At 47.5% G+C, this 24,548-nt stretch overlaps 1 pseudogene; it reads right to left on the bottom strand.

Moving 5' to 3' along the window:
• The window catches only part of LOC117354612, a 31,554-nt pseudogene extending 19,346 nt beyond the window's left edge, over nucleotides 1-12,208 (bottom strand).
• Nucleotides 12,209-24,548: the final 12,340 nt, after the last annotated feature.

Here is a 24,548-nt window from a genome sequence, read left to right as displayed (position 1 = left end):
TAACTATGTTGCATAGTTTGGCATCGTCGGCAAACAGTGATACTTTTCCTCTAAGTCCTAGGGTCAAATCTCCTATGAATAAATTGAATAGAATCGGCCCTAAGACGGAGCCCTGAGGTACTCCACTCATCACTGCTGACATTTTGGAGGGGGTACCGTTTACCATCACCCTTTGAAGCCTACCATCTAGCCAATCCCTTACCCATGTAGTGAATGTATCTCCTAATCCCATCGATTTTAGTTTGTTCAACAGCCTGTGGTGTGGGACGCTATCAAAAGCTTTGCTGAAGTCCAAATATATCACGTCAAGGGACTCACCGGCATCCAGATGACTGGTCACCCAATCAAAGAAGTCAATCAGATTAGATTGGCAGGACCTTCCCCTGGTAAATCCGTGTTGATGTGGATCACGTAAATTTTCTTCGTCTAGAATTTTGTCAAGTTCCTGTTTGATCAGTGTTTCCATGAGTTTGCACACTATGGACGTGAGACTCACCGGTCTATAATTTCCTGTCTCTGTTCTGCAGCCCTTTTTGTGGAGTGGAATTACGTTAGCTGTTTTCCAGTCTAGGGGTACTTTTCCCGTGCGCATGGAAAGATTGAAGAGTACGGATAGTGGTTCTGCCAGAACTTCACTCAGCTCTCTGAGTACCCTGGGGTGTAGGTTGTCTGGCCCCATGGCTTTGTCTACTTTGAGTCTTGAAAGTTCGTGGTAGACGCTACTAGGTGTAAACTCGTAATCACGAAACAGGTCATTTTGGCTGTCTCTTATTTGCAGTTGTGGACCATTTCCCGGTGCTTCACAGGTGAATACTGAGCAAAAGTATTCGTTTAGCAGTTCTGCCTTGGCAGTATCAGATTCTGCGTAGTTTCCATCTGATTGCCTAAGGCGTTCTATTCCATTTTTGTTTCTCTTCCTGTCGCTAATGTACCTAAAGAAGGATTTGTCCCCTTTTTTAATGTTCCGTGCTAGATCTTCCTCTGTTTGAAGTTTGGCTTCCCTGACTGCCTTTTTGACAGCCTTAGATCTGGCCAGATAGTCTTCTTTTGCCTCCCTTTTCCCAAGATGTTTATAGGTGATAAATGTTTCTTTTTTCATTTTAATGAGGTCCGAAAGTTCCTTGTTAAACCATTGTGGTTTTTTGTTTCTCCGGCGTTTGCTTACTGTTTTTACGTAGCGGCTAGATGCTTCATTCAGGATGGATTTTAGATTTGACCACATAGTTTCCGGATTGTCAGTTTCTGCATGGTTTTGCAGCTCTTGATGGACAAAGTCCCTCATGTGGTCGAAATCTGCCTCCCTAAAGTTGAGGACCCTCGTTGCTGTGTTTGATTTAGAGAAGCCTTTCCTGAGGTTAAGCCATACCATGTTGTGGTCACTGGAGGCCAGCGTGTCTCCCACTGATACTTCCGAGACACTGTCTCCATTTGTGAGTACCAGGTCCAGTATTGCTCACCTTTATTGAGAGATGGCTCAACATGCCCCGTAAACATCAGTTATTGTTAAAAGAATTAAAGATATTAGTTTTGTTCAAGAAACTCACTTTATGAACCAGGGGAAAAGTTGATACAATATAGAGAATATCCAGGACGGGTCTGGGCCTCTAATAGGAAAGAGAGGAAGAAGGCAGGGGTGGGTATTTTGTTCGCTAAACATCTTAAAATAGTGCCTGAACAAGAATGGAGGGATGAGGGGGGGGCTTTGGGTTATTTGGTTGGGTCAGATAAATGGGGAAGTGGTTACTTTGGTGAATCTGTGTGCCCCGAATTCTAAGCAGGGTTCCTTTTTTGATGAGGTATTGGCCAAGGTACTGCTGGTTAAGAAGGGTTCGGTGCTTGTGGGAGGGGACTTTAATCTGGGGGTTGGGGGGACCGGCTTAAGTCGGATAGGAAGTATCTTAAGCACTTTGTAGAAGTACTAAATGTTGTAGATCAGGGGTGCCCACATTTTTTGGGCTTGCGAGCTACTTTTAAAATGACCAAGTCAAAATGATCTAACAACAATAAAATTAAAAAAAAAACCACAAAGCACACTGTACGCATAGAAAATGTTAATTATCATTCCTATTCCGGGGTTTTTTTCAAAGAGGTCAAAGCAGATGACTCTATGCACTGTCACCTCAGTAACAACCATACAAAAATAGACAAATATAATCCCTCCCTTTTTATTAAATCACAATAGCAGTTTTTAGTGCAGGGAGCTGCGCTGAATGCCCAGCGCTGCTCTCGACACTCATAGGCTCCCTGCGCTAAAAAACACTATTGCGGTTTAGTAAAAGGTGACCATATTGTAAAATATAGACAGCAGATATAAATTCAGACACATTTTGATCACTAAATTGAAAATAAAATCATTTTTCCTACCTTGTCTGGTGATTTCATGAGTCTCTGATTGCACTTTCTTCTTCTGACTGTGCATCTAATCTTTCTTCCCTTCTTTCAGCCTGTATGCTTCCTCTCCTCCAGACCTCATTCACTCCTCCAACGTTTTCTTCCTCTCTCCCTGCCCTTTCTTTCTCTCTGCCTCCCTTTCTTTTTTTTTTGTTTCTCTTCTTTCCTTCTGTCTCCCTACCTGTCCTCTTTCTTTCTTTCTCCCTGCCCTCCCCCAAGCCACTGCCGCTGCCATCGGGGAACAGGCCTCCAAGCCACCGCCATCGGATAACAGGCCCCAAAGCCGTCTCCGTCGCCCCAAGCTCTCTCTGCTTCCCTGCGTCGGGTCGACCAGCATTCCTCTCCCCAACGTCAATTCTGCCGTCGGAGAGGACGTTCCGCCCCAGCCAGGCAGCGATTGGCTGGCCAGAACTTCTTCTCCAACAGCAGAATTGACGTCTGGGAGAGGAATGCTGATCGGCCCGATAGATCGCCAAGGTAAAGGGAGTCCTGGGCGACCGACTCATTTTGCCTTGGCGATCTACCGGTCGATTGCGATCAACCTATTGGGCACCCCTGTTGTAGATGGATGGCGATCCCAGCACTGGATGGGTAAAGATTATTCATATTACTCACCTGTTCATGGGGTTTATATCAAAATTAGATATGTTGTACTTGGGTAGATTAATGGGGTCCCACATTGAGGACATTGGGTGGTTGGATCATGCTCCCATTTGGATGGATATAAGATGGGAAGCATCGACAGTAGGGGATCGATACTGGAGATGGAATGATAGCTTATTAAGGGATCCGATGCTGGTCCGTAAGGTGGAGCAGGTTATTTTGGATTTTTTGGAGCATAATAATGTTAGTCACTACTCTCCGATAATGATATGGGAAAGTCTGAAGGCCTACTGTGGGGGGGAGCTTATATCTATGGCCGCTCATAAAAAGAAGCTTAAATTGCAGAAGGAACAGAGTCTGAGAGAGAATCTATGTCGGCTAGTTGATCAACATAAGCGGGTTCATAGTCAAATGCGCGCAAGACTTAAGCGCGTGGACAATTGGGAGCAAACAAATGAGCGCGAAGACAAGTGAGCGCAAGACAAGTGAGCGAAAGATAAGTGCACCAAGACATAAGCGCGGACAAATGGGAAGCAGACAAATGGGCGCAGACAAATGAGCGTGAAGACAAGTGAGCACAAGATAAGTGAGCCAAGACATCTGAGAGCAGACAAGTGAGTGGCATTGTTGGGTGCATGTACATGCACCATTATCTCGACAGAAGATCCATCCATGTGCCTTTTTCTTCTGCCTACACAGTCACGACGCACACACCTCCAGGATGTGGAATCGTCTGCCATAACTCGGTCACGACAATAACGATGTCCTTCATGAACCCAGTGCTCTTTCCCACACTGTGAAGTTATTACTTCCATCTCTATGGCAGTTCACTCCTGAAACCAGACAATTTATTATTATTATATTACTAGTGTTTAAACCCGTTACATTAACGGATGCTAGAATAGATGTCTGTCTGTCTGGGATTTTTTTTTTTGTCTCTCTCTCCTTGGACGCTGCCTGGCTCTCTGTCATTTTTTCTGCCTGTGTCTCTCCCTATGTCCTTAGTGCCCTCAGTGCCTCCTTCCTATGTTCTTAGTGCCCCTTCCTATGTCCTTAATGCCCTCAGTGCCCCTTTCTATCTTGAGCGTCTTCATTTATGGTTTTTTTTAATCTGGTAACAGAGCAGGGAAATTGTTGGCTCATCCTCTACGCCTGCAGCAGACACAATCTAATATTATGGCTATTAAGGATGGCTCTGGCCAGACGTTGACAGCTGAAGGAGCTATCCACGCACGATTTTGTGAAATCTATCAGCAACTTTATACGCCAGAGAGTCAGGGGACAGAGGAAGAGATCGGAACTTATCTTCGGGACTTGGCCTTGGCATCCCTTATGGACTCTGGGCTGGATGAGGATATTACCTTAGAGGAGGTGCATAATGTGATTCGACAGCTGAAACCGGGAAAATCCCCAGGATTAGAGGGGTTCACGGGGTTGTTTTATAAGAAGATATCTATCTTGGTGGCATCATTGTTCGTGCGGTTATATAATGATATGAGAGAGGGAGCCCAATTGCCTTTCTTTATGCAGTTGGCGGGGATTACAATTTTACCAAAGCCAGGGAAGGATGCCACTCAGTGTGGGAGTTACAGGCCTATCTCACTGTGGGGTATTGAAACCAAAATTCTTGCTCGAGTGTTGGCTGATCGTTTGTCGCTTCATATGCCGGCACTTATTCACCCAGACCGGATGGGGTACATAAGGGGACGGCAGGCGGCGGATGGGATCCGTAAAGTTTTGAATTTGGTCTGGCAGGCCCGATGTAGTGGAGACTCCTGGGTAGCAGTGGCATTGGATGCCGAAAAGGTTTTTGACCCCGTGGAATGGCGATTTATGGAGGCGGTCCTCCGACATGTAGGCCTGGGGGCTCGCTATGTGTCTTGGATTCTATCTCTGTATAACGGACCCATGGCGTGTGTGAAAGTCAACGGGGTCTATTCCTCCCCTTTTGAGCTACGGTGGGGGACGAGGCAAGGCTGCCTGTTATTGCCCTTGCTTTTTGCATTGGTGATCGAGCCTCTCATGCAAAAGATCTGACAGACAGCTCAGGTGCATGGCATAAAGGTTCAGCGGTGCGAGCATAAATTGTCCTTATTCACTGATGATATTTTAGCAATTGTGGAGGGTTCGGAGAAGTCGCTTAGGACCCTCCAGAACCTTATGACAGACTATGGGGCTTTATTGAGCTTTAAGGCCAATATAACTAAAATGGAGATACTTAATATATCGGTCCCGGACTCAGATATACCGCATACTAAACGGGTGGTGCCTTTTCGGTGGGGTAAGGGCCTTATAAGATATTTGGTTATCCAGCTGGGGTGGATTGGACGTCCTTATTTCAACTTAACTATATTCCCTTGGTGGCATTCCTGGTTAGGGATATGGAATGGTGAGACAAATTATATGTGTCTTGCATGGGGCGAATGGAGGTAGCCCGAATGTTAATACTACCTAACTTTTTATATTTTTTTCAAGTTTTATCTATAGAAATCCCTCAAAAGTATTTTCTCCGGTGGCAGCGTAGCCTATTACGGTTTGTGTGGGGAGGCAGACATCAATGGGTGGCTCAATGGGCCATGTTTAAGTTTAAGGTGGAAGGGGGTCTGGAAATCCCCCATCTGGAACATTACTATCGAGTGGCTCAGCTAAGGGCAGGAGTGGAGTAGCATGCACCCTCTTTGAAGTTGTGGGTGCAGGTTGAGCAGGGAGTGTTGGGTGTTCATGCGGGGCACGGACCCTTAGGTCGCTAATGTGGGGGGGGGGCTTGGGGGCGCAGGAGTTGGGGTCCATTTCTAATCCATTCACTAAATGGACAATGTGGGTTTGGAAGGGAGAAGCTCGCAAATTACTCAGTAAAAGCAAGGGTTTGTATCATCTGCCATTGTGCCATGCATCTGATTTCTTGCCGGGTGGGCAAGGAAAGGGTTGCAGTACTTTGGCCAATTTCTTGAGGGGGAGTCCATCCGTGCTTTTCCTGAGCTCCAAGCACAAGTTAGACTCTAAGGACCTTTTCCCATATCTTCAAGTGAAAAGTTATTTACAGACGCGGTTTATAGCTGCTCTGACTTTGAGCAGATGTTGGTGTCACCAGTGCGCAGAGGTTGCATTTTGCTGTTGTATAAATGGGTGCATCAGGACAGGGCCTGGAAGCCTTCGTACCTAGTGGCTTGGGAAGGGGACTTGGGGCAGGTGTTTGATGAGGTTCTATGGGAAAATATCTCGTTTAGGATACACCATATGGTGGAGAATGCTCTTAAAATGCTGGTCCGCTGGTACATGACCCCAATTATCCCGAGTAAGATGTCTGCTCAAGGCTCAGATTTCTGCTGGAGGGGATGTGGACAGCGGGGAACATTTTTTCACATGTGGTGGAGCTGCCCTTCAATTCAAGACTTCTGGAGGCAGGTGTTTAAGTATGTGGGGACACTCCTTCAGGTGCCCCTTGAAGAACAGGCGGGAGATGGTCTTATTGGGGTTTCCCACGGGTTGGGCAGATGATACCCAAGATAGACTGGTACGGTTAGCTTTCACAGCGGCTAGGTTGACTGTGGCTCGCCACTGGCGAAGCACTGTTACACCTACTTTGACCCTAATGAGAGAGAGATTGGGGTGGGTATGTGAGAGATACAGGCTTTCTCACGATAAGAAGCCTCAACATTCCTCCTTATCTTCTATTTTAGATTACCTATTGCACATCCACCTCTGGCCTCAAGTCTACATCTATCCGAGTCCATCTCAGTGTAATTGCTGCTTTCCATCAGCCTATTGACGGGAAACCCCTCTCTGCTCATACGGTGGTTTCCAGATTCATGAAAGGACTTTTCAATGTCAAACCTCCTCTCAAACCACCTCCAATAGTTTGGGACCTCAAAGTTGTTGTTACTCAATTGATGAAGCCTCCCTTTGAACCAATGTCTATGGCTCATCTGAAGTATCTCACTTGGAAAGTGGTGTTTCTTATTGCCCTCACTTCTGCTGACCCACCTTTCACTGTGTTCCATCATGACAAGGTGGTTCTTCCTACTCATCCTAAATTCCTCTCTATAGTGGTTTCGGAATTTCATCTCAACCAATCCATTATTCTTCCAGTGTTCTTTCCAAAGCCTCATTCTCATTCTGTAGAATCAGCTCTTCACACTCTGGACTGTAAACGTGCTTTGGCCTTCTATTTGGAACGCACTAAACCACACAGAACTGTTCCTCAATTTTTTGTCTCCTTCGATCCAAACAAGTTGGGACAATCCAATCTCTAGGCATACCATCTCCAACTGGATGGTTGCTTGTATCTCCTTCTGCTATGCCCAAGCTGGATTACAACTACAGAGTAGAGTTACAGCCCATAAAGTCAGAGCAATGGCAGCTTCAGTATCTTTCCTCAGATCTACACCTCTTGAGGAAATTTGCAAAGCTGCTACTTAGTCCTCAGTTCATACTTTCACTTCTCACTATTGTCTGGATGTTTTCTCCAGAAGGGATGGCCATTTTGGCTAGAGCGTATTACAAAATTTATTCTCCTAATTTGCCAACGCTCCCACCATCCCATTCTGGTTAGCTTGGAGGTCAGAACAAAGGTGGAATTGTCCCAATTAGAATGGTGCACAAAAAAGTGTCTTTCTACTCATCTGATAAATCCAAATGCCTTTATTCTTCCAAAATTCATAAAATGACTCTACGACTCGACATGCGCATGTTTCGGCCCAAACGGCCTGCCTCAGGAGTCTTATGAGTCTTCGTATAAAAAGTGCACAATCTCACTAAATGCTGCTTTGAAGAAACGTGTCGCGTTACCAAACGCTGCGACGTTGCTGCAAAAGAAGGTAATAGGCTGCCTGCTTGTCCTGGGATAAAGCAATGTTACTTACCGTAACAGGTGTTATCCAGGGACAGCAGGCAGCTATTCTCACAACCCACCCACCTCCCCTGGTTGGCTTCTCTGCTAGCTATCTGAACTGAGGAGACGGGCCCTGCGCTGGGCGGGAATGCACTCGCGCATGCGTGGTGCGGCTGACTCAAAACTTCTAGTTTCCACAAGCAAGTCTGTTTGCGAGGCTTCCGCATCCGGGCTCCTTCGGTGACGTCACCCATATGTGAGAATAACTGCCTGCTGTCCCTGGATAATACCTGTTATGGTAAGTAACTGTGCTTTCTGTTCGCCCTTTTTGCCGCACATTGCGCGGACTTCATCAACTTGTTGACCAGTACTCCCAAGTCTCTTTCCTGGGGGGCTTCTCTGAGTACTGCACCAGACATCCTGTATTCGTGTACAAGAATTTTGTTACCGACATGCATCACCTTACACTTATCCACGTTAAACTTCATTTGCCATGTCACAGCCCATTTCTCGAGCATGTTTATGTCCTGTTGCAGGTCTTCGCAATCCTCCTGTGTATATTATGTATGTCAACCTGTAACCCGTTCCAAGCTCTTATCAGCAAATGGGATGGAAAATTAATCAAATAAATACACAGGCTGCCTATAACCCCAAGAATCAAGTTTAAATTATGAATCACTGTCTTTAAGATTCAGAGAGGCAAAACAGAAAAGGAAATAAAAGATTACCATAACATTATCTGTAAATATGGATAAAGCTGGGATTGAAAGTATGTCCATTATTTATGTAGTTTAAGCACCTGTGATCGATAGGTGCCAATTTATGAAGGGAGACTGTCAATTGCTGTCTATTTTTTCACTGATGTGATCGACTGAGTGTGCTGGTGCTTCTACATAACATTATTTTTGAGCATTAATAAAAAATTTGTATCTATGTGATTTTTTTATCTATCTACATATGGTTTCAAGTTTTATTAAAAATTTGTTGTACATGCAATGTCAAATACTTCAATGCACATGACAGTTTAAAATTAGGAGACAAACAATAAAAGAACTTTATACAAATAAACATATAGGCCCTGATTCTCAAAAAGTGCGTCCCGTTTTAGGCAGCTGTAGGCGTCCTACAGCTGTCTAATCAGTCAATCGGGATGCACGTTTTTTAAACAAATGCTCCCCAGGCAGGCCGCCTATATTTAAGGCGAGGCCCGCAAGACACCTAAGCTCGCCTAAGGGCCTTAGGCGAACCTAGGCAGCCCTACACGTCTCCCTAGTAGAGGAAGAGACGCTTATAATGTAGGCCAACAAAATGCTGGTCTACATTGTAAGTAGACGCGGCCGCTATACTTATTGCGGCAAGGGATCCCTCTGCTGCTATAAGTATAGCAGGCCGCGGCCGCCTGTCCAATTGCTGGCAGGAGAGTGCCCAAACCCTCCTGCCAGAAGATGCCCCCCCGACACTACTGATCGCTGGCAGGAGGGTGCCCAATCCCTCCTGCCAGAAGATGCCCCCCCCCCCGACACTACCGACCGTCCCCCCCCAACACTACTGACCGCCCCCCCCAACACTACCGATCGCTAGGCGCCTGGGCCAATCAGGCCTTAGACTTAGTGGGGATGGGCGGACCCGCTATGCCTAAGGCCTGTCTTTAAGATTCAGAGAGGCAAAACAGAAAAGGAAATAAAAGATTACCATAACATTATCTGTAAATATGGATAAAGCTGGGATTGAAAGTATGTCCATTATTTATGTAGTTTAAGCACCTGTGATCGATAGGTGCCAATTTATGAAGGGAGACTGTCAATTGCTGTCTATTTTTTCACTGATGTGATCGACTGAGTGTGCTGGTGCTTCTACATAACATTATTTTGAGCATTAATAAAAAATTTGTATCTATGTGATTTTTTTTATCTATCTACATATAGTTTCAAGTTTATTAAAAATTTGTTGTACATGCAATGTCAAATACTTCAATGCACATGACAGTTTAAAAGTAGGAGACAAACAATAAAAGAACTTTATACAAATAAACATATAGGCCCTGATTCTCCAAAAGTTCGTCCCGATTTTAGGCAGCTGTAGGCGTCCTACAGCTGTCTAATCAGTCAATCGGGATGCACGTTTTTTAAACAAATGCTCCCCAGGCAGGCCGCCTATATTTAAGGCGAGGCCCGCAAGACACCTAAGCTCGCCTAAGGGCCTTAGGCGAACCTAGGCAGCCCTACACATCTCCCTAGTAGAGGAAGAGACGCTTATAATGTAGGCCAACAAAATGCTGGTCTACATTGTAAGTAGACGCGGCCGCTATACTTATTGCGGCAAGGGATCCCTCTGCTGCTATAAGTATAGCAGGCCGCGGCCGCCTGTCCAATTGCTGGCAGGAGAGTGCCCAAACCCTCCTGCCAGAAGATGCCCCCCCGACACTACTGATCGCTGGCAGGAGGGTGCCCAATCCCTCCTGCCAGAAGATGCCCCCCCCCCCGACACTACCGACCGTCCCCCCCCAACACTACTGACCGCCCCCCCCAACACTACCGATCGCTAGGCGCCTGGGCCAATCAGGCCTTAGACTTAGTGAGGATGGGCGGACCCGCTATGCCTAAGGCCTGATTGGTCCAGGCTTCTAGAGCCTGGGCCAATGAGGCCTTAGGCTTCGAAAGGATGGGCCGGGAAGGGGCGGGCCCGCCTCCTTTCGACGAGACTGGCCTGCCGGCTGGACGGGCAAGTCCCATCTGGCCAACAAGGAAAGGTTAGTTTGGTTGGGGGGAGGTTTGAGGGCTGTTAGCGCGGGGGGGGGTGCATCTTCCGGCAGGAGGGATTGGGCACCCTCCTGCCAGCGATCGGTAGAGTCGGGGGGGGGGCGGTCGGTAGTGTTGGGGGGCGGGCGGTCATGTCGGGGGGGGGGGCATCTTCTGGCAGGAGGGATTGGGCACCCTCCTGCCAGCGATCAGTAGTGTCGGGGGGGGGGGGGGGCGGTCGGGCCTCGCCTTCAATATAGGCGGCATGCCTGGGGAGCATTTTTTTAAAAAACGTGCATCCCGATTGGCTGATTAGACAGCTGTAGGACGCCTACAGCTGCCTAAAATCGGGACGCACTTTTGGAGAATCAGGGCCATAGTGTATACGTACAAATATTTACCAGTACAAAAGAAAAGGAGGGTGAACTACAATCTTTAAAGAAAATAGAGATAAATTTAGGGGAAAAAAACAACTGGAGGGTAATAAAAATAATCTTGAAAGCATGGCTAAGCCTAAAGGAGAAGGTAAAGGAGATTGTGACCTATACGTAAAATCTGATTAAAATTAGGTATTAGAGCATATACATTAATGATAGATGAATTATGCTATCTATGTCTCAAATGCATCCTTATACAAGTAGATCTCCTAGTACCTATTACTTTTAAAGAAGGGATAGTCAGCATATGCTGTTCTGTTGATCTAAGTGTCCTAACTGGAGAATATGGTATTAGAAGACGATCCAGAAATATTGTTGCGTTAATTTGTTGGATTTTAAAGGTCATCAGTGCGGTTTTTGGCTTTATAATGGTGTCTTAATACTGATTAAAAAAAAAAAAAGTAACATCATCCCTTACCCAGTGAGATCAGGATCTGATAATTCTCCTTTATCACCTCCCTGTAGAGCTCCTTCTGCTCTTCATCTAAATACTCCCACTCTTCATTTAAATACTCCCACTCCTCCTGGGAGAAAGAGTCAGCCATGTCCTCAAATTTTACCAGCATCTGAAATTCAAAGCAGAAACACACTCAGAATCTTCAGCATTGCATAGATCTCCAGATCTCCCAATGCTGGTGCCCATTGGGGTAGGGAAAAGTTTGCAGAATGCATATAATTTAGAACTGCAGAAGCCACAGTGGGGTTATAGTTCACATCACCCAGTACTGGGGCTCAGCAGAGCAGAAGAACATATTTTTGTGAGTATATAATTCAGTGTCACATAACACAGGCTCAGAGAAGGGTCATATTTATTTGAAGAGAGATTTGTGTCCCAGAAAAGGAGCAGAGCAACTAGACAAGAGGCCCAAAGTGCCAGTGTCCAGCCCCAGGACTGCTTAGGATCCCAGATGAGAAAAGTGCAGCAGGGGCAGGATGTTAGGGCCAGTCTCCTACCTGCGCAGAAGCTCTTGCAGGCATTTTCCTGACCTGGAGGCTCTTTTTCTGGCCTCTTGCAGCGCTGGAGGGAGGGAGAGAAGGGCAGAGACGGAGATATGGAGCTCGAGATCTCCGGTTTATCTGCAAACGAAAAGAACAAAGAACGAAACACGAGGTTTCCTGTTGGGTGGAGCTTGTTCTCACTGAGGGCTGAGTGACGCACGGTCTCCAATCCCTTTCAGTGCTGATTGGTCAGAATGGTCCCTGGTTTGGGAGAGTCATAGAAGGGTCCGCCCTCTAGCTCTGATTGGGGGAGAGGAGAAAAGAAGGCGTCACTCTCAGCTCCTGCTACTCATAGCTAGGGCGGGAGGCGGAGCAAGGGCTGGACATGGAACTGTGCAGATGGCCGGACGATGGCTGCAGGGTCCGCCCTCTATCCCTGATTGGAGGAGGGGAGAAAAGAAGGCGTCACTCTCAGATCCTCCAGCAGAACCAACCCCGGAAGCATTTTCAGCCCACTGTGGAGAGAAAGAGTCTACCAGCCTGTCAGCTCTGGCTAAAAACAGGAGAAAGAGACTCTTCTGGGAATTTAGACCACAGTGGTAATGAAAAGAGTCTGACATTAATCTCTCTCTTTGGAGTTTTTTCTATTCTGAATATTCCTTTAAAAGTGCTCATTCCTTTATATATATTTATTTCTTCAGTTGCATCTTGTCAGCCTGGGTTGTGACTAGAGAGGTGCGCGGGAACAGAAATCCCACCCGTCCCCGCCAAAGTCCCACCCGTCCCCATGAGGAATCCCCTCCGTCCCTATAAACTACAGAAATAGTTATTTCATTTAATTATGCTACTGAATTAAAGGCTCTGGTAGAAACCCGTTTACAAATAAGCAAAAAGACTTTATTAATTTGGAAATATTAATTGGCTGTGCTGCACCCGGGGCGGACCGCCCCCCGCCTTGTACCACTGCCTTTTCCCTGCCTGCCCTGCCGCAGCACACTGCCGAACGGAAGTCTTCACGATGTCAGCGCTGACGTCGGAGGGAGGGAGGGCTATGCTTACGCCCTCCCTCCGACGTCAGCGCTGACATCAGGAAGACTTTCGTTCGGCTGTGTGCGGCAGGGCAGGTAGGTAGGGAGACGAGCCTCGCGGCTGAATACATCCAGCCCCGCAGGAACCCCGCGACCCTCGGAGGCGTCCCCACGGGATCCCCGCGACCCTAGGTGGCGTCCCCACGGGATCCCCGTGACCCGAAGGGGGAACCCGCGGGATTCCCGTCGTCCCCGTTCCCGTGCAGCTCTCTAGTTGTGACCCCTCCTAAAGTTGCATTAAGCAGAATCTCTCCCCATCCACTCAAGGGTAGAAAGGGAGAAAGCCTTGGAGCCTTAGTTTGCTCTCTCTCTCTCCAACCACATTCCTTCTCACACTGGCACTTAGAACATAAAGCTCTCATTTCTGTGAGCTTCTATTTCTTGCCTGGCACTCAGACAGTAACAGCTCCCCCACATCATTCATGCCATTTAAGGGAAACCTTATTCTATTAATCATTTGATGCCATCATTAGATGGACTTGCCAGGGTTTCCTGCCCATTTGCCATTTTTTTTCTCCGTGCTAACCATCCATCTTCCATCTCTGTCCTCCCCTTCCTACCCCTGGAGGTATGGCATCTTTCCTTTTTTTCGTCTCCATTCCCAGATCCACCTTTTCTCAACTACCCTGTCATCCTTCATCTCTTACTCCATCCCCACCACCCCTGGGTCCACCATCTCTCCCTTTCTCTTCCCAACTACCCTCCTATCTAGTATCTCTATCTCCCCCCCCACCATCACTTATGTCCAACTTCTCTCCCTTTCTGTTCCTTCCCTCCCTAAATCCCATTGTCCATTATCTCCCTCCTTCTCCTCTGTTTTTAGACCCTTTATTTCTTCCCCCCAAAGCTTGGCATATGCACATTTCTTTGAACCCCCCCTTCCCTCTCTCCGTGTACTTCTACACCAGGACCCTCTCCCTGAAGGCCTGCACCGTCCCCCCTGAAGACCTGCAGCTCACCCCTGAAGTCCTGCCTATCCCTCCTGAATGTCTACACTCCACCCGAAGGCCTGCACCTCCCCCCCCCGAAGGCCTGCGTGCTCCCCCTTGACCTCCCGCACATCAAGTTTTTTTTTCCAAGTTTTTATTAGGATTTTATATACCGCCTATCAAGGTTATCTAAACGGTTTTTACAATCAGGTACTCAAGCATTTTCCCTCTCTGTCCCGGTGGGCTCACAATCTACCTGGGGCTATGGAGGATTAAGTGACTTGCCCAGGGTAACAAGGAGCAGCGCGAGGTTTGAACCCACAACCCCAGGGAGATGAGGCTGTAGATTCAACCACTGCGCCACACACTCCTCATTTACCTAATTCCAGCAGCAAAGCAGCCTGCAGAGAGATTCGCTGGTGCTAGCCTCCGGTGCTAGACCCTTTGCCGCGGTCCCACCCCACCTCTGACGTCAGAGGCAGGATCGCAGCAGAGGAAACAATAGCTCAGGAGGCCAATGGGAACCTTCAAGGATCACTAAAGAACCGGCGATCCTCTCTGCAGGCTGCTCTGCTGCTGGAATTAGGTAAATGGATGCGCTGGAGGCCTGGGGGGAAGACAGACACCAACACTTACCGACTGACCCTCCCCCCTCACCCTCTAAAGCAGGAGCGGCAGCAGCCAGCCAGCAAGAGGCAGCGCTGCTGCTCCTGTTTTAGAGGGCGAGGGGGGAGGGTCAGTCACTGAATCGGGAGGCTGATTTTTTAATTTTAAAACGATTCAACTGAAGTAGGCAGCACTACCTACCAGAAAATTTTGCTGCAGCCCCACAGACACTCTCTCAGCAGTAGGAGGGATGCCCAATCCCTCCCACTGCCAACCAAGCCCCCGATACCCACCTGCAGCGAGAGGGATGCCCACTCCCTTCCCCTGTCACTGTCATGCCCCCAACAACCCTCTCAGACCTCCAGCAAACCCCTGCCCTCCTTACCTTGTTTATAAAGGCCGGCCAAAGGGATGCCTACTCTCTCCAGCCAGCAGACTCGCCTCTTCAAAATGGCGGGCATTCCCCACCTTGGTGCATACTGAGATGCGCCGGGGAGGGGCCTAAGGCTCTGATTGGCTTACATTACCTAAGTCATACTCATCTAGGCAAATCAGAGCCTTAGGCTCCTCCCCGGATGAACTCATAGAAGGACCTTTAAGCAACCGGGGGGTGTGTGTGTGCTAAGTACATGTTTCACTAGAACCCCCTTTTAGTTTGTGGTGAGCCCTCTAAAACTCCCCCAAACCTACTATGCCCACCTGTCTACCATCTCAATAGGCTTTATGACTGCAGATGGCACCTATATAGCAGTACAGTATGTTTTGCGTGAGTTTTGGTGGGCTCACACTTTCCACCATAAATGTAGTGGCTATACTGTGTTATGGGCCTGGATCCTCCTCTCTATGGTTCACTGCTTCAGATACCTGCTTGCTGCTCTACTAGGATTTTCCATTCCAGAACAGGCACGTGGGATCTCTTAGGGAGAGGAGGAGCTAGTGGATTCTGCGGATGGGCAGAATGGATGGGCCCCTTACCTGCCTTCATGTTTCTCTGTTTCTAGAAGACAGATATATACTGTTTTATGCAATGGGGGATGGAAGGGGGGGTCAGTGACCACTGGGGGGATGGGGGGTTCCTACCTTCATGCATCCAGTGGTCATCTGGTCAGTTTGGGAACCTTTTAAAACATGTAATTCTGGACGTCTAAATGGCATTGTGGACATCTTGGGAAATGGTTATGGCCCAAGAAGTCCAAGTGCTAAGCACGTCCAACTCTCGCCCATAGCATGCCTCAAAACCACCCCCCTGAACTTTAGATGCAATGCAGACAAAAAATCTAGCAAGACGACTAGAAAGAAAGCTGGTTTTGAAAATCAGCATTTGGGCGTCTTTGTCAGTAAGACATGCAAGTGCCGATCTCTGCCATTTTCTGGACTTCTTTCTTTTTTGAAATGAGCGGGAAAGCACACTAAGGCCAAATTTTGCTGCTGTTTTGTAAAACTGCCCTTTAAAGTTCTGGCCACTAAAATAGTCAGTGGTCTCCATCACAAAAGCGTCATAGGGAGTAGCCCGATGGTCAGTGCAGGGGACCAGGTTCAATTCTCACTGCAGCTACTTATGACCCAGGATGAGTCACTTAAACCTCCATTACCCAGATAAAATAAACAGATTATGGGCAGGATGCACAAACTTCCATCATGGTAAAAATTACCGTGGTGGGAGCGATTTTTTATGTACATGTAGTACTCAGCATAATAGCATGCAAATTATATGTATGCTATTCATGCAAAGAATCACTGGTAAAAGGGGAGGAACTGTGCCTGGTGCTTGCTCTTCCTTGGCACAGCTCCTCCCTCCTGTCAGTCTCGAACTGCTCTCCCTGCTCCAATCAACTAAGTCACAGCACTACTTCCCCTGCCACTCGGCCATTCGGGGCTTCCCCTGCTGACTCAGCTGCCATCAGTTGAGCAAATTGATATCAAGTCAAATTAATTAACCAGATCACAAATACCCAAGGCACTACTTCGTGATTTTTCATGCTCTTACTGAGGTGGTAATTCATCATTGGTCTTGGTGAATGACATATGCTCAAATCTTTTTAATTTATTGATACGAGACAAGCTGTGCGGGTGCTGGATATCTTTTGCGTATTCAGGGCAGTTTACACAATTTTTGGTGCATATATTTAAAGGAGGCATAGCGCTTTCCAGCCGGGCATGCAAAATGCCACCTTTCTTAGATGGCAAGCACAAGGTCTACAATATCTTTTTCACCTGTTTTCGGAGGAGGGGAGCCTGGGTCACATTTGCCGAGCTGCAACGGACTTTTGACCTACAGGCTAATGATCTCTTTGCCTATTACCAGATCCGTCACTATGTTCAGTCCCTCCCAGTGGCTGCCCTTACTGAAGTCTGCAGGGAGGCGCTTTCGTAACTCTTCAGCCTTTCAGCACAACAGAGGATTCCTCTACGATTTCATATTGTGGGGATCCGGGATTGCCAACCAAGTACGAATCTGGATATATTAGCGACAGCGTGGGCTGAGGACTTGCATTGCCAGTTGACTGCTCAACAGTTACAATGGGTTCTGAAGAACATTCAGAAGGTGTCACCCAATATTACTCACTGGGAAATGCAATTGAAAATTGTTCTTTGACTTTACATTCCACCGGAACGTGCAGCCCGGATGGGGATTACTGCGTCACATTCTTGCCCGAAATGCAATCAGGCTCACGCATCTTTGAGTCACATGTTTTGGGCCTGCCCCGCAATCCAACAGTTTTGGAGACATCTGGGCCTATATACCACATCGCTTTGGAGACGGCGATGGCTTCTGCAACCGAGGACGTTATTTGGATTTTATAATATAGCCTCGCCCAAACCCAGGGGAATGTCAGCATTTATCTCCAGAGCCCTTTTGATGGGAAAAAAAGCCATCCTCACCAACTGGCTCTCCCGTGATCCCCCGTCATATGCACAATGGAGATCCCTAATGATAGTGCACGCAACACTGGAGAGACGCATGGTGGGAGACTTGACTCTTGGCCCGGGTCGCAAATTTTGTCAGGTGTGGGAGCACTTCTGGCAGGACCTCACACCGTGTGCTCGCAGTAGACTTTTGAATCTTTAAGATTTTATTCCCACTCTCAGCTGTTGGACTGGCCATGGATTCTTGGGGAGCGGAGGGGAGGGGGGGATGGGAGGGGAACTGATTATATTGTTAAAAATGTTATTTCCTGAATGGTACTACTGTTTGTATTTGCTTCTTACTGCTGGAATAATAAAAATCATTTAAACATAAAGGAGGCATAGCCCCTGATGAAACATCGTGTGAAACGGTTGGGCAGCCGTCGGGCACAAAAAATAAGTGTCTTCCTTTGGGCACAAAAGATAAGTGCCTTCCTTTTTAGCACCTTAAGCACTAAATGCACTTTATATTTATTTTTTGTCAATTCAAGTACGAATAGAAGAATTGGAGATCAAACTTTCAGCATATGCAGATGACCTATTGATCTATGCTACATTGGACTCAATACCGCATGTTCTCAATACTATAAGATCTTATGCTCCTCTATCAGGCTACAAATTAAATAGTTCCAAGACAGAAGTAATGCCCCTGATTGATTTCCCATGTAGAGACATTATATCTCATCATGATCTTAAGTATACTCAGACCAAGTTAAAATATTTAGGAATTTATTTTGGTACTACTATTGAGGAATCTACTTCTTTTATTGTCGATCACATTTTCCATTTAATCAAGACCACAACATCACAATGGTCTCCATTACATGGTGCGGGAGATTGGACTCTATTAAAATGGTATTGTCTCCTAAAATCACTTCATCCAAGGCAAGACAAGTCATAGGTTGCATACGCAGGGGTTTCGTCAGCCATAAGCCGGAAGTCATTATGCTATTGTATAGATCCATTGTGAGGCCCCATCTGGAATACTGTGTGCAATTCTGGAGGCCGCATTATCGCAAGGATGTGCTGAGACTGGAGTCGGTTCAGAGAATGGCCACCCGGATGGTCTCGGGACTCAAGGATTTCCCATACGAGGAACGGCTAGACAAATTGCAGCTATACTCACTCGAGGAGCACAGAGAGAGGGGGGACATGATCAAGACGTTCAAGTATCTCATAGGCCGCATAGAGGCGCAGGAAGATATCTTCCTTTTCAAGGGTCCCACAACAACAAGAGGGCATCCGTGGAAAATTAGGGGAGGGAAACTATGAGCTGACACCAGGAAATTCTTTTTCACAGAAAGGGTGGTTGATCGCTGGAATAGTCTTCCACTGCATGTGATCGAGGCCAGCAGTGTGCCTGATTTTAAGGCCAAATGGGATCGTCACATGGGATCTATTCACAGGGCGAAGGTAGGGGAGGGACATTAGGGTGGGCAGACTGGATGGGCCGTGGCCCTTATCTGCCGTCTATTTCTATGTTTCTATGTTTCTGCTTCCACTAAATACCTATTCTAAGATGGAAACTCTACTATCGAAGTTTGGGTTTTTTTAGTATGATATTTCTTTATTGGGCAAAAGCAATAGGATACAGAACAATAGGAAGCCAAAACACATCCGCATCCCCAGATCGGCTACCGAAACAAGGCAAACAAACACCACAAGACAATAATACAGGAGAAGGCAGATGGTAAAAGATCAACAACAAGCCCAATACAGGATTTTCCAATAACCTCCAACAACCTCCCTTACAGAAACCAAACCATCCAACCCCCCCCCCCCCCCCGACCCAGACCCATGTAGTGAGTAGACTGATACAAAATGAAAGAAAGCATGGGAAAAGAAAAGGAAAAAGAGAGAAAAGAAAAGCAGAGCCAACAGTGCACCCAGAAAACAACACCCAACCCCCCCTCAAGAACCACACAGCCCATCAGGTTAGCAGTTCAGCAGCAAGCTCCGCTCCTGCTGCGGAAGGGACAACTAGTACCCCTCCCAAACATCCTGAAATTTGTTCCACCGGCTCTCATCATGCGTCCCCACTGCCCTGCGCTCCAAAAGCACTAAGTCATAGAGTGAGAGTTGCCACTGAGAGAAGGAGGGAGCATGCGGGGCCCGCCAAGAAATCAAAATGGCCTTCTTAGCTAAAAAGAGAGCCTTGAACACTAACAGCCGCTGCCCAACTGAGCAGCATAAAAGGGCCGCTCCATCATAAAAAAGGGAAATAGGAGGGGTGCATGTAGGCAACGAAGGATATAAGGAGGACAAAAAGGCCCACATCCGTAAACAAAAAGCCCGTATCAGAGGGCAAACCCAAAACATATGACTCAGGGTAGCAGGACTCACAGGGCACTTGGGACAACAGGCATGATCGGCAAAGCCAGCTCGGTAGGCCCTCTGCGGGGAAATAAACGTTCTATGAAGGAATTTATATTCCTACTCCCTATGAAGCATATTAAAGGAAATAGTACGCAAAAGGACAAAACCATGAGAGATCAAAGAGGACGGAACAAGGCCAGCCGAAGGGAGACTGTAGGAGCTGGGCCTAGTCCTGAGCACATGGTAGAAGAGTCCTGAGCACATGGCAGAACAGTGAGCGGAGAGTGTGCTAGCAGGAAGAAGCAGAGAAGGCGGTGCTAGCAGGGGAAGAGGCGAGAGCTAACTCCGCCCACCCCTGACGTCACCAGCCAAACTCCCCCCATAAAAGGGGACAAGCCAAAGGCGCTCGCCTTAGCGAGAGCGCCTTTGCGAAGAGCCAAACTACACAAGACAACGATACCTTAGGGCAACAAGCGGACCTCTCAAACACACTTTCCCTTCACCTTAATCGTACAGGCTCTCATACTAACTCACAGACAGCAACCCTCTCAGACATCTCAAACTCTCAGTCTCTCATACACCCTTATCTTTCAAGCACTAGATACCCCAATCTTCCAACTCTCAGACACCCTAATCTTTCAAAATCTCACACCTGCTCACAGACAGATTTTTCTAATTTTCCTAATTCTCTACCTTACTGACAGGCAGTCCTTAATTACAACTCAGCAATGGCAGGGAGGACAAGAAGCGCGAAGTCTACAATCAAAGACCAGTATTCCAGTCGCTATGGGTATCCAGGAAGTGACCATGGACTGCGTGCAGAAGGAGGAGGACCCAGGACGGTGGACAGAGGTCTCTGTACAGACCGAGACCATCCCCCAGTGCTACACTACAGTCTCTACACAGACAGAGGAGGCCGCGCAGCTGGATGGAGATCTCATGCAGGAACTAAGGAGCCTCAGGGAGGAGGTGATACGCCTGAGAAGCATCCGAGAGGAAGAGGCCTACATCGACGGAGTCGTCCAGGAGCTGTCCCAAACACCGAGCAGGCCCATGACAAGTCCATCCTCGAGACGCCCAAATCATCAGCTTTGAAACCAACAATTGGGATACAGGAAATGGCTAGCGGCACTGACTCCTGGCAGCTGGTGACCTCCTCCACGGTCAAACATAGGAGACACCCCCCCCCCTTTTTCAATCTCTTCATCTTCTCCTTCTTCTTACAAACAGGGCAGCTATACATCAACCCCTCAACTCACCCTGCGGAACAGATTCCAGATTCTTCAGGAAGGAACTGCCGATGAGGAGCAGGAACAGGAGCAGGCCCAACACACAGCTCCATCTCCAGGGACAACTGACCGGCTCCCCCCAAAGAAGCGCAGAGTAATAGTCATCGGGGATTCCATGCTGAGAGGCACCGAGGGACCAATTTGCAGACCGGATATGCAATCTAGGGAGGTCTGCTGTCTGCCTGGAGCCAGGATACGAGATGTCACCGCCAGTCTGGATAGACTACTCATGCCCCGAGACCACTTTCCTATGCTTCTTGTCCACATAGGAACCAATGACACTGCCAGGAACACACCGGAGACCATCACCAGAGACTTTGGAGCACTGGGTGAGAGGCTGAGGCGGACAGGAGCGCAGGTGGTTTTCTCATCGATCCTCCCAGTTAGAGGCAAGGGAAGAGCCAGAGATGAACGTATCCTGAGGACGAACGAGTGGCTACAGGGATGGTGCCGGGATATGAACTTCGGATTCCTAAACCATGGGGAAGCGCTACAATGACTTCAGGGACCAGACGGACTCCATCTGACCAGTAAGGGTAAGAACGTTTTCGGACACCGACTAGCCCGCCTGCTTCACAGGGCTTTAAACTAGGTAAGTCGGGGGAGGGTACCCATTCACATATTAGTGCAGAAAGGAATTATCCTGATGAGGTGAGTCGAAACTCCGCTTCCATGTCCAAGGTAAGTACCCACATTGCAAACAGTTCTTTAGGAGTCACACCGACTCGGGTAGGATACGCCTCACAGGGACTTAGCAAACACAAGATATGGAGGGCCATGTATGTCAATGCACACAGTTTAGGTAACAAAATTCTAGAATTGGAGGCTGAAATAAGGAATGCCGACCTAGATGTGGTGGCAATATCTGAAACTTGGTTCACGGACTCACATGGGTAGGATATGGCTATACCGGACTACAATCTACATCGTCAGGACAGAGAGGGCAGGTTAGGAAGGGGGGTAGCTCTATACATTAAAGAGGACACCAAAACCACCAGGATCACAGATGTCAAGTACCCAGGTTTACCCAGAGGGGAGTCCCTCTGGGTAAACCTGGCAAGAGGCAGAGAAAAATGCCTGTATCTAGGTGTGGTATACAGACCCCCAAGACAACTGGAAGACATGGACGCAGAATTAATTGAAGACATAGAGAATATCACTTTACGAGGAGAAGCTGTACTGCTAGGGGACTTCAATATGCCTGATGCAGACTGGAATTCATTTTCAGCGACAACCAGCAGTAGCAGGAGGCTCTTAACCTCCATAAAGGGAGCACGTCTCAAACAAATGGTAACGGAGCCCACTAGGGCCCAGGCGATCCTTGACCTGGTACTCACCAACGGGGAAAGCGTCTCAGAGGTCTCAGTAGGAGATACGCTAGCCTCCAGCGACCACAACATAGTATGGTTCAACCTTAGGAAAGGCTTCCCTAGATCAAACACGAAAACAAAGGTACTCAATTTCCGGGGCACAGACTTCACACGCATGGGAGATTTCGTCCATCGGACGCTACAGGACCAAGCGGAGACCGATGATGTAGAAGCCAAGTGGTTAACACTGAAATCAACCATACATGAAGCAACTAGCCGCTTCATAAAATCAGTAAATAAACGACAAAGAAACAGTAAACCCCAATGGTTCACCGCGGAGATCTCGCACTTCATTAAGGAGAAGAAAAAAGCGTTTCTCTCCTACAAGTGCACGGAGAAAAGAGAGGCAAAAGTAGAATATAGGACCAGGTCTACAGCGGTCAAAATGGCAGTTAGGGAGGCAAAACTTTGAGTGGAAGAAATTCTGGCAAAAAACATTAAAAAGGGGGACAAATCCTTCTTCAGGTATATTAGTGACAGAAAAAGGAACACAGGCGGGATAGTACGCCTTAGACTATAGCTACCACGTTACGAATTATATCTTGGAATGTATCAGGCATTACTTCCCCTATTAAAAGAACAAAAATTTTAAATCAGTTAAAATGACATAGGGTCGATATAGACTGCTTGCAAGAAACCCGCCTGACGGATGTGGAGCTCTCTAAATTGGGTAGATCCTGGGTGAGCGCAGTATATGCCGCATCGTCTCCGCAGAAGCGAGCAGGGGTAGCAATTTTAATACGCAAATCCTTGCCCTGCACTGTCCGAATGGGGGAAAGCAAGCCCCAAGGATACTATTTGTTGCTTTTTTTGACAGTGGGCACATATTCATTTTATCTTTTAAATGTGTATGCTCCCATTATTTATGACCACTCGTTTTTTGAACATATCACAACTCTGTTGTTAGAGCGGGTGCTGGATCCAATATTCCTTGCAGCGATTTTAACCAAGTCCTAGCTCTGAGTTGTGACCAATCCTTTCCAGGACCATGTACTGGAGGAATACAAACATGGGGTAACATAGAAACATAGAAAGTGACGGCAGATAAGGGCCATGGCCCATCCAGTCTGCCCAAACCAATGACCCTCCCTTACCTCTCTCTGTGAAGAGATCCCACGTGTTGATCCCATTTAGTCTTAAAATCAGGTACACTGCTGGCATCAATTATCTGTAGCGGAAGACTATTCCATCGATCCACCACCCTCTCGGTGAAGAAGTATTTCCTAGTGTCACTATGCAATTTCCCTCTCCTGATTTTCCACGGATGCCCTCGTGTTGTCGTGGGACCTTTGAAAAAAAGATATCCTCCTCCACCTCGATATGGCGCGTGAGGTATTTGAACATCTCGATCATATCTACTATGTTACTATGTTACTATGTATGTCTCCCCCTCTCCCTGCGTTCCTATAGTGTGTAGAGCTGCAATTTATTCAGCCGTTCCTCATACGGGAGATCCCTGAGTCCTGAGACTATCCGGGTGGCCATTCGCTGGACCGACTCAAGTCTCAGCACATCTTTGCGGTAATGTGGCCTCCAGAATTGTACACAGTATTCCAGATGGGGTCTCACCATGGACCTATATAATGGCATTATGACTTCAGGCTTACAGCTAACGAAACTCCTGCGTATACAACCTATGATTTGTCTGGCCTTAGATGAAGCTTTCTCCACTTGATTAGCAGTCTTCATGTCCTCACTGATGATCACCCCTAAGTCTCGTTCTACTACAGTTCTCGCTAGGATCTCACCATTAAGGGTGTAAGTCTTGCATGGATTTTTGCTGCCAAGGTGCATGACCTTGCATTTTTGGCATCCCATATCTTTGTTCCACACTAGACTTGGTAGATCCCTGGCGCTTGCTACATACGATGGAAAAGGACTATGCACATAGATCGCGCGCGCACGGCACGCTTTCCCGAATAGATTATATACTTACCACGAGCCGGGCCTTTTTAAATGTTGATTCTGAGGTCATAGGCCCCACAGTTATATCAGACCATGCATTGATATGGATAGATGTGAATGTAGGCTCTGGCTTACGGGGCCCAGTCCGCTGGCGATTTCCTAGCTGTTTGTTTTTTGATGATCATTTTAACACATACTT

Source organism: Geotrypetes seraphini, chromosome 2, assembly GCF_902459505.1.
Source record: "Geotrypetes seraphini chromosome 2, aGeoSer1.1, whole genome shotgun sequence".
Lineage (NCBI taxonomy): Eukaryota > Metazoa > Chordata > Amphibia > Gymnophiona > Dermophiidae > Geotrypetes > Geotrypetes seraphini.
This window is presented reverse-complemented; position numbering and strand designations above follow the sequence as displayed.